Genomic DNA, 8,898 nt, shown 5'->3' with positions numbered 1-8,898 from the left:
ATATATCTAGATTGTGTATGTTACTGTGTATTTTGTATCATTGTATATGGCCCTGAACCGAAATAAAGGATATTATTAATTATTATTATTATTATTATTATTATTATTATTATTATTATTATTATTATTATTATTATTATTATTATTATTATTATTATTATTATTATTATTATTATTATTATTATTATTATTATTATTATTATCCACGGTATATTTTACCCACTAGGGAGATTGGCAGCCAGATTTGTAATACGACATTATCTATCATGTGTCAGAAAGGGGTGTCAAGAAAAGGGCTAAGCATTGCCTCAAGTGCCAGAGAAGCAAGACCACCTGGCACACCAAAATTAGGAAATTCTACAAACACTGATGAGACTGCAGACACATTCAGTTGACAGAAAGGGACTCTACCAATATAAATAAATATATATATTTATCATGTACAGTAATTTATAATAATATATATATATATATATATATATATATATATATATATATATATATTACTTATATATATATGGATATGGTAAGCGTTGCTATCAACCAACATACAACAAGGAGCTGAAGGAGACGTCATGTACCAGTAATTGTCCATTTATTAAACAAGCTGACGTTTCGAGGACACAGCCTCATTTTCAAAGCTGAAAACGTAATTATAATATATAAAAGACTTAAGAATTGAGAAATTTACAATTTAAAAAATATTTACACTTTAAACAAAATTAAGTAAAAAATTAAAAAAAAAAAAAAAAAAAAAAACTAAAATGCAACAGACAGAAGGAAAGAAATAGACCGCTACCTTTCAGGACGGGAACCAAGGACCTGTGTATATATATATATATATATATATATATATATATATATATATATATATATATAACTATATATATATATATATATATATATTAGCCAAGACCACAGGAAAAATAAAAGACGGAGTACCGAGCGCTTTCGTGTTATTTCAACACATTTTCGAGGTACAATGCTAAAAACACAGAGAACATCTAACAAAGTAAACATAAAAACTGAAAAAATTGAAAAACAAGTATTCAAAGTCCGGTTAAAACCAGTACAGCAGGTACAGAACAGTTCAACAGGTGATTAAAAAGAAACAAATCTACAAATCTCGTTAACAACAAATGGGTCCAGTTTGTACATACCCTGGCTACATTCATTAAGTCACTGTGATATTTGATAAAAGCAGATTCAATAATAATCCTAAGAGTTATATTATTACAATATAAAACAACTTTTGCCCCCTCCCAATGAATCACGGGATTAAAATTATTAATGTGCAAAAACAAAGCATTCGACATTTGTCCTGTTCTCACACTATATCTATGTTGTTGAATTCTGGTGTCCAGTCCCTTCCCAGATTGTCTGAGATAAAAAAAACTTGCAGTTCATGCAAGGAACCCCGTAAATGCAGCCCTGAGAAACTTTGGGAGAATTCCTTATTAGTATGCTTTTCAGTGTATTTGAAAATTTAAAAACAACATTAATATTAAAATTCTCGCAAAAACTTGGCACCCTCCGTAAGAGGTCATTATATGGTAAAACGAGCACATAATCATTATTAAAAGCCATTCTCGGAGTTACAGAATAAAATGTCTTTTGTGCTTTTTGTAAAGCACATTCAATAAAATATTAAGGGTATTTTAATTTTTCCGATATGTTGAAAATATTTTCAAACTCTTCCTGAAGAAATTCCGGGCTGCAGATACGTAAGGCTCTTAAAAACATGGAAGAAAAAGTAGCCTTCTTAACTTGTCTTTGGAGTAGATCTCAGAGTCCAAAAGTCTGGCCACCCCTGCCTTACTGGATGTCAGCCAAAGTAACTGGAAATCTGCGCCGGCCCTATGAGCCTCAGAGGCCCAGGAGGATTTTAATATATATATATATATATATATATATATATATATATATATATATATATATATATATATATATATAATATATATAATATATACATATGTATATAGATATATTTGTATATGTATCTGTATATGTATATGTCTATGTATATGTATAGTATATGTATATATATGTATATTATATATATATATATATATATATATATATATATATATATATATATATAATATATATATATATATATACATATATATATATACTATATATATATAGGCGAGTCCCCGCCTTACAACGGGGGTTCCTTTCTTGAGATGCGTCATAATCTAAAAATCGTCGTAAGCCGGAAAATCGTCAAAAATCCTAAGGAAACTTTACTTTTAATGCTTTTTGGATGTATTAAAAACTATGCACTCATTTTCATTACATTTTTCATTTCAAATATTGATTATTTTGCATTTTTGGAGTCATATTTCTTCCGCCAAGTCAGTGCTGCAAGCTGTAACCGTGGAACATGTGGCGTAAACCTCGAAATAATTTGCAGTGAATATATTTGAATAGCGTCGTAACCTCGGAACGTCGTAAGCCGAACCCGTCGTAAGCCAGGGACTGCCTGTATATATATATGTTGTAGTATGTATATATATATATATATATATATATATATATATATATATATATATATATATTAGAACTTTTGTATTTTGGATACTATAATCTGTTTGCACGGTTGGCCTTTCATCATTAAGTAGGGACAAAGCCTCTTACATGTAAAGATAATTTTTTGAACTCACTTCACTTCAAACGAGTTCAAATCTCAGCCATCTTAAAACAGTGCATAGTTTGCCTGGTATTGAAATAAATTGTGATTTCTCTTGCTATATTTATTAGTTCCTTAAAATTTTTCATTATTTCCACCTTGTGTTCTTCGTGGGTAACGGTAACAAGATTTTTGGAGATGCCACAAATTCTGCTAATTCCATAAATTGGATTTTTTCTCTGGGTGATGTCTTCACGAATTTTACTAAGTCCACGATCTTCACTCTGTCTTTGATTCAGTGCTAATCTCCTTTTAGATTGGACTGAGGACTAAAAAAAAAGCTGATGTAACTTGGATAGCGAACCACGGCTAAACTGTTTGAGAAATACGTTTAAATTTAAGTAGCCTATAGAATTTTACGACATTTAAGATTGCTTTCACTGTTCTCCAAATTGCTCGAGCACCCATGTCTTATCACCTATTGTCCATTAGTGAACGTGAGTCAGTATTCAATACTCCGTTGTTCTAGGCCAGTTAGGTCTATCTATGTAACACCTGCTATGAATAGGACTCTTTTCTCTTGACTATGAATCACCGTTATAACACCTTCTTTTAGGCTATGGATGCCAATAACAGTACTTTGTGCCTCTCTCTGAAACACCATCCTATGAATAAGAGACTTTGTAAAGGTAATCCTAATGCGCACTCTTTATACGTTCACGTGTTTCTTATGCTTTTTTCATAGTCGTATTTTTTTATAAACATTTTTCTGGATTTAATACTCTATGCTGGCTAGCTGACTCCCAGTAGCTTTAACTAAACTCAAGAAATAATAGATTCTACAAGGACTCATAACAACATTTATGCAAACGTGAATTCAAAATCATTTAAATTGAACTTGAAAAGAAGTAAGCATTAGTAATGCTGTAAGCAATCTTAAATGTCTTAAAATTCTATAGGCTACTTGATTTTAACCATGGTTCGCTATCCAAGTTACGCCAGCTTTTCTTAGTCCTCAGTCCTATCTAATAGGCGGAATTTTTGGAACTGAAGCTCCCTCCTTATGTTGCAAAACAGTTAGTTATTTCTTCTTCACTTCATTGTTCTTGAAAGGGCAGGTATTATGAATCCCTTTGCTTCATCCGTGTAAAGTAATATCAAAAGCACACCTATGATGTATTCTTTTTCCCTCTCTCTGAGCACAACCCACATTTCCCTTGTTTTCACCTGTGGTTCGCACTCTCAGAACTACAGAGATGAGTCAACGAGATGCATAAAAGCCAGGAGCAAGAGTGGGCTGCTCTAAGAGCAACAGCCCGTGCCAGCACAAGCTAGGGTGGCTTAACCTTTAACAAAAACAACCATGCCAGCACAAGGTAGGGTGGCTTAACCTTCAACAACAGCAACCGTTCCAGCACAAGCTAGGGTGGCTTAACCTTCAACAACAACCACCGTTCCAGCACAAGGCTGGCTTAATCTTCAACAGCAACAAAGTCGGCCTCACTTTTCTCCCACGCTCGAGTTAGGTTAAGGTGATCCAGGTCGCATCTGATAGACTAACCACCCCACAGGCTGTGCGAGCAGCCACACTTGAACAACGCTGGAACGCCACGTGGTGGGGTGTGGCCCCCCACGAGAAGCCTTGATCAGTGCTTTGAAGAAGTCGACTTCCTTCACCTACATCTTTACAAAAAATATGTATTTCGGGAGAAAGGTACTTGCGAATGTTTAATGTTGGTGTATATCAACAATGTTTTGTTTAGGTAAGTGAATTATATCTTAATGGTTTGCCTCACAAATTGTGTAGTTGAAATGTGTAATGCATTCATGTGACTTTCTTTTTCTTCAGTGTGAATGTGAGTGTCTTCCAGTATAGAGTTCTATATGTTCTGTATCCAATACTAAAGTATGACTGGCAACACAAGTAAGGAAAAAGGTAAAAGAGTGATATTTATAGATATTTTTTGTATTTACTGGAGCAGTAACTAGTAAGCCTTCGTTAGTTAATGTATCTAAGAAATGGATAGAGTAAGTACATTAGTTCAGAGGGAATTTTGGGTTTTTATTGTAATTAACTTCGGTGTTAGTAATTAATTCTCGCAAATCTTTCAGTGGTAACAGATGTGCAAAGACTTTTCCTTGAGAAGCGGTCCCTAGACTTAATTTACAAAATTCTGCTATTCGTTTCCTGTTCTTTTTCACGCTTGTAAATTTAAGATTATTACAGTAAAAGCTAAATTCATGGAATTTTGTAATTCTTTATTAAAATATCTTAATTTCTAACTTAACCGTCTTCTTTATTCTTCATTTAGGAGATTCTCCCTTAAAGAGGTATTAGTTATAATTTGGTTAGAAACCCCAAAAATGATCGATAATCTTCTGAACTAAATATATTACATTTCAGAAATTTTATTTTACCACTCATTTTCCTATGTATTCCCCTTAGTTAATAAGAAAAAGTAAAGTCGAAGTTAGCTAGCTTAATCCTGGAAATTTGCTACGAAACCAACCAATTGAAGTAAGAATCGCAACAAAAAAAAAAAAAAAAAAAAGTTATAGCACTAAGTCAACCAGCAGAGTTGAACTTAGCAGTAAGGAAATTAATTACAAGAATAATAGGATGATTAATGGATCTGTTCTTATTACAATCACTGAAATTTGATTTTTTTTCTATTCCTTAGATCATATCTCTCTCTCTTTTCTGAAATTTCTATTTCTAGTCATTTGTTTCCATAACTTCCTTGGTTCTTCAAACTTTGTATTTATTTATCCAAAATCCCTCCTCTTCTACTGATTCAGCATACGTGGAAGGTATTAATTTGTTCATTCTCTTTACTTTCGTCTCTATGTCTTGAATGTCTATGATTCTGAATGTTCATGTGAATTTAGTGGCTAATTTGTAACTAATCCGCTTCTTATTTCCTTGTTGATGTAAACTTCATCTCCAATGTTGTGATTCACAGGTTTTAATCCTTCTTGATGCTCGTCTGTCATGATCTTCTGGGCTTCTTCTAGATTCTTGTGTAATTGTTTATGAATTACTTTGAATTTTGTAATCCTATCTTCATAATGTCTTCAAAGTAATTAGGCTGTTATGGCTGATTTCAAACACGAGTATGATCATCTTGGTTCTTATCCCATTTAAAGCGTTTATAGGTCTTGTTGTGTACTGGCATGATAATTAAACTAAAGGCAAATTGACATCCAATTCAGGATCGTGGCCTACTTTATGCCTTAATGCGTCTAGAACCTCTGTGTTATTCCTTTCTACAAAACCATTATTAGCTGGAAAATACGGCTGTAATTTTATCTTTTCAACCTTCATAGTAGAGTCAAAAACCCAAGTTCCGTGACCAACCTCTTACTAGTAAAGTCTGATAGTTGATTTTGGAACTTCAATGTATTTGCAACAAAATAAGCTCCTATGCCGGTCTGGGAAGCCTGGGCACACTTCAGGAGAGCAAAAAATCCAAAATGGCGGGGTTGACCATCTAAATAAAATAATATTTTCCGCAAATGTTCTAAATACCTTATTGATACTTCTTTTTCAGATAATTAGAGGGCAAGGAATCCATTTCTGATGTTAGTTTTGCGATTACTGGTCTCCTTTGTGATAATTTTAAAAGGTATAGTGCATATAGTGCAAGATACTAACATATATTGCATAATACCATTTTTTTCCAGATATCTTTGAATGCTAGGACATAGTTACTGTGCATGCATCCACTGATCAATTGCTGTTACGCCTGAATTGAAAAGAGATAAACAAATTTAGTTACATGCTTGATCTAATTACTGAATTGGTAAAAGTTTTATTTGCTTTTATTGTTACAAGAAAATCATTGATCTAAACTGTGTATACCTTACTAAGTGTTGTTCTCTTTCACATTTCAGTACTGGTTTATGATTGTGAACAAGCTGTGTGAAGCACACACTGACACGTCAGATTCAACAGATCATATAACCGATGACGCATGCAATAAATTGAAATCCAAAGTTTTGAAACTGGAAGGGTCTTGAAGATTGGAATATTTGTTTGGTACTGTTCACTGGGAACTGGGACCCAATGGTAAACGTGCACATTAACTGTCGAATTGTTATATCAAGCTCAGATATAAACAAGATCAAAGAAGAGACAACAGAAATGTTAGAGAGAATTAACCTCAAGTCAGCAAGAACAGCACATATTCTCATCTCCACCAAAGCGTCCACGATCGGGTGTAGTAGTGCATGACAAAAATGTGTGCGTCTGGTGCATGAAGCTGGAGGATACCAAGCATCCTGCTTGAATAGAACAGTGGCTTCTCATATCTAATCAGCCTGTATGGAATGTCCTCAAAAGCCACATCATTGTGTTGAAAGATGATGCCATGAGGGACAGAATCAAATGCCTCGTTGACTCAATCACTGATCAATTTGCAGCAGAAATAAGGTACCACCATAAATGCTGGCTCAAGTGCATAACTCCTTATCAAAATATGTTTAGTGAACAAAAGATCCCTCTCCTGCAGAAAGGGACTTTTCGTGAGGCATAAACTATGTCATAGATCATGTTCGTCAGGCTATTTTTGTTGACCATGAGATCAGGACACTTCAGGGATTACTCAAAGATTATCAAGGCATCATGGGAACCTATGGCTTACCTACATCAAGGATCAAATTAAGCTACATAAAAGATTTTCTAATTAGAGGATTTGGAACTGGAATAGGGTTTTACAATCGTTCTCTGAAGAAGTAGAGTGAAGTTGTATATGATAGTAGTGGTGGTGGCTCATACATTGAGGCTGCTATCACGTCAATGGGGATTAGCAATGAACAACTCATCTGAAAATATGGCAAACAGGTTGAGAGCCCCTGGCCTCCACAGGTAATTGAACTTGAACAGCAGGAAAAAGTTTCCCAACTCCTTGTTCAGCTTACCTCTTCACTCAAAAGATCTAGCCAAGTTGAGTCTGACTTCAAGGCTCACACACTAGCTTCACTGCTCTCATACTATGTCACAAGCAAGCCAACAATTACATCAACCAACGTGGGTATGAACTTGCATGGACTTAATCGCAGTAAAGAGCTGGTTGATACATTTCACAAAGTGGGGGTTTGTATTGGGTATTCACAGGTGCTCCCTCTTCGAGATGTGTGGGCAGTACATGACCTCCGGCTCAACAAAGATTGCCCTAATGAAATCACTGAAGACACACCTGCCATACAACAGCAGGTGGTCGGAATTTTGCATGTGTCAAAGGTCCCGTCGTGGAGATGTGGTGGTAGACACCATGTTGGCCAGGGTTCTGGCCACCTGATGCAGCTCTGGTTTGAAGACGTCGGGAAACACTCACATGAGGATGCAGTACTGGTGCAACAACAGGGAGCATATGGCAGGTATGCTTGGACCTGCAGCGAGCGGGTGCTAGCGGCAGGTCCCCGTGTCTAGAAGAAGTTTGCGACCCACGTCCCCCACCGAAGTCCTTGGTGTGCCAGGAAGCCAGCCCCAACAACAGAGGAACCTTGACGTCCACAATGATGAAGGACCAGTTGTATATGTGTCCCAGGATGGAAATCCTGGAGGTGTGGGTCCCATAGCAGCAGATTGGGCTCCCATTTGTGGCCACTAGTGTAGCAGTGGCGGAAATGCCGACTGCATCACTCCTGTCGTCCACCAGCATCCTAATTCTGGAAAGGGCATTGCAGATGTAGAACTCTGCTGTGTGGGATCCTGTAGAGTTTGTGGCCACAGCTGCTGTTGAGGGTGGCCTCCCACCTAGTTTTTGGGTAGGAACAGGGCGTTTTTTGCAGGTCCTGGAGTACCTTCCCGAACTACTGATGGAAGTGGCACCAGGATGGATTCCTCTTACACTGCTGCTGGGCCCCCTTCTTCTGATATGCCATGTTCACATCTAGATCGTCAGGTTCCTCTACCACTGCACTGTTGGCTGAAGGCGTCACGGTGTATCTTGAGGCCCTGGTGGCCTCGTGGAGCTTCTAGGCCCTGTCTACCAGGACATCCATCAGAAGTGTGTGCTCCTCGGTGATCTGCACCCTCATGTCCTGTGGAAGGTGCCGTAGAAATATCTCCAGAGACAGGCTGACATCCCTTTTCCACCTATTAACATCGATTTCAGGTAGCAGCAGGAGGCCTGTCAGCTTGTCCCAGGCGTCCTTGTGCGCTGTGTCTCCCAGGGGTTGGTTCATGAGTTGAGGACTCTGGTGGCTCTCACCGGAACAGAGAGGGAGTAAGTCCAGATGAGCTTGTTCTCAGGTCTCCGTAG

This window comes from Macrobrachium nipponense, chromosome 28, assembly GCF_015104395.2.
Source record: "Macrobrachium nipponense isolate FS-2020 chromosome 28, ASM1510439v2, whole genome shotgun sequence".
Lineage (NCBI taxonomy): Eukaryota > Metazoa > Arthropoda > Malacostraca > Decapoda > Palaemonidae > Macrobrachium > Macrobrachium nipponense.
The sequence above is the reverse complement of the archived record's forward strand: the minus strand, read 5'-3'. Positions refer to the sequence as shown.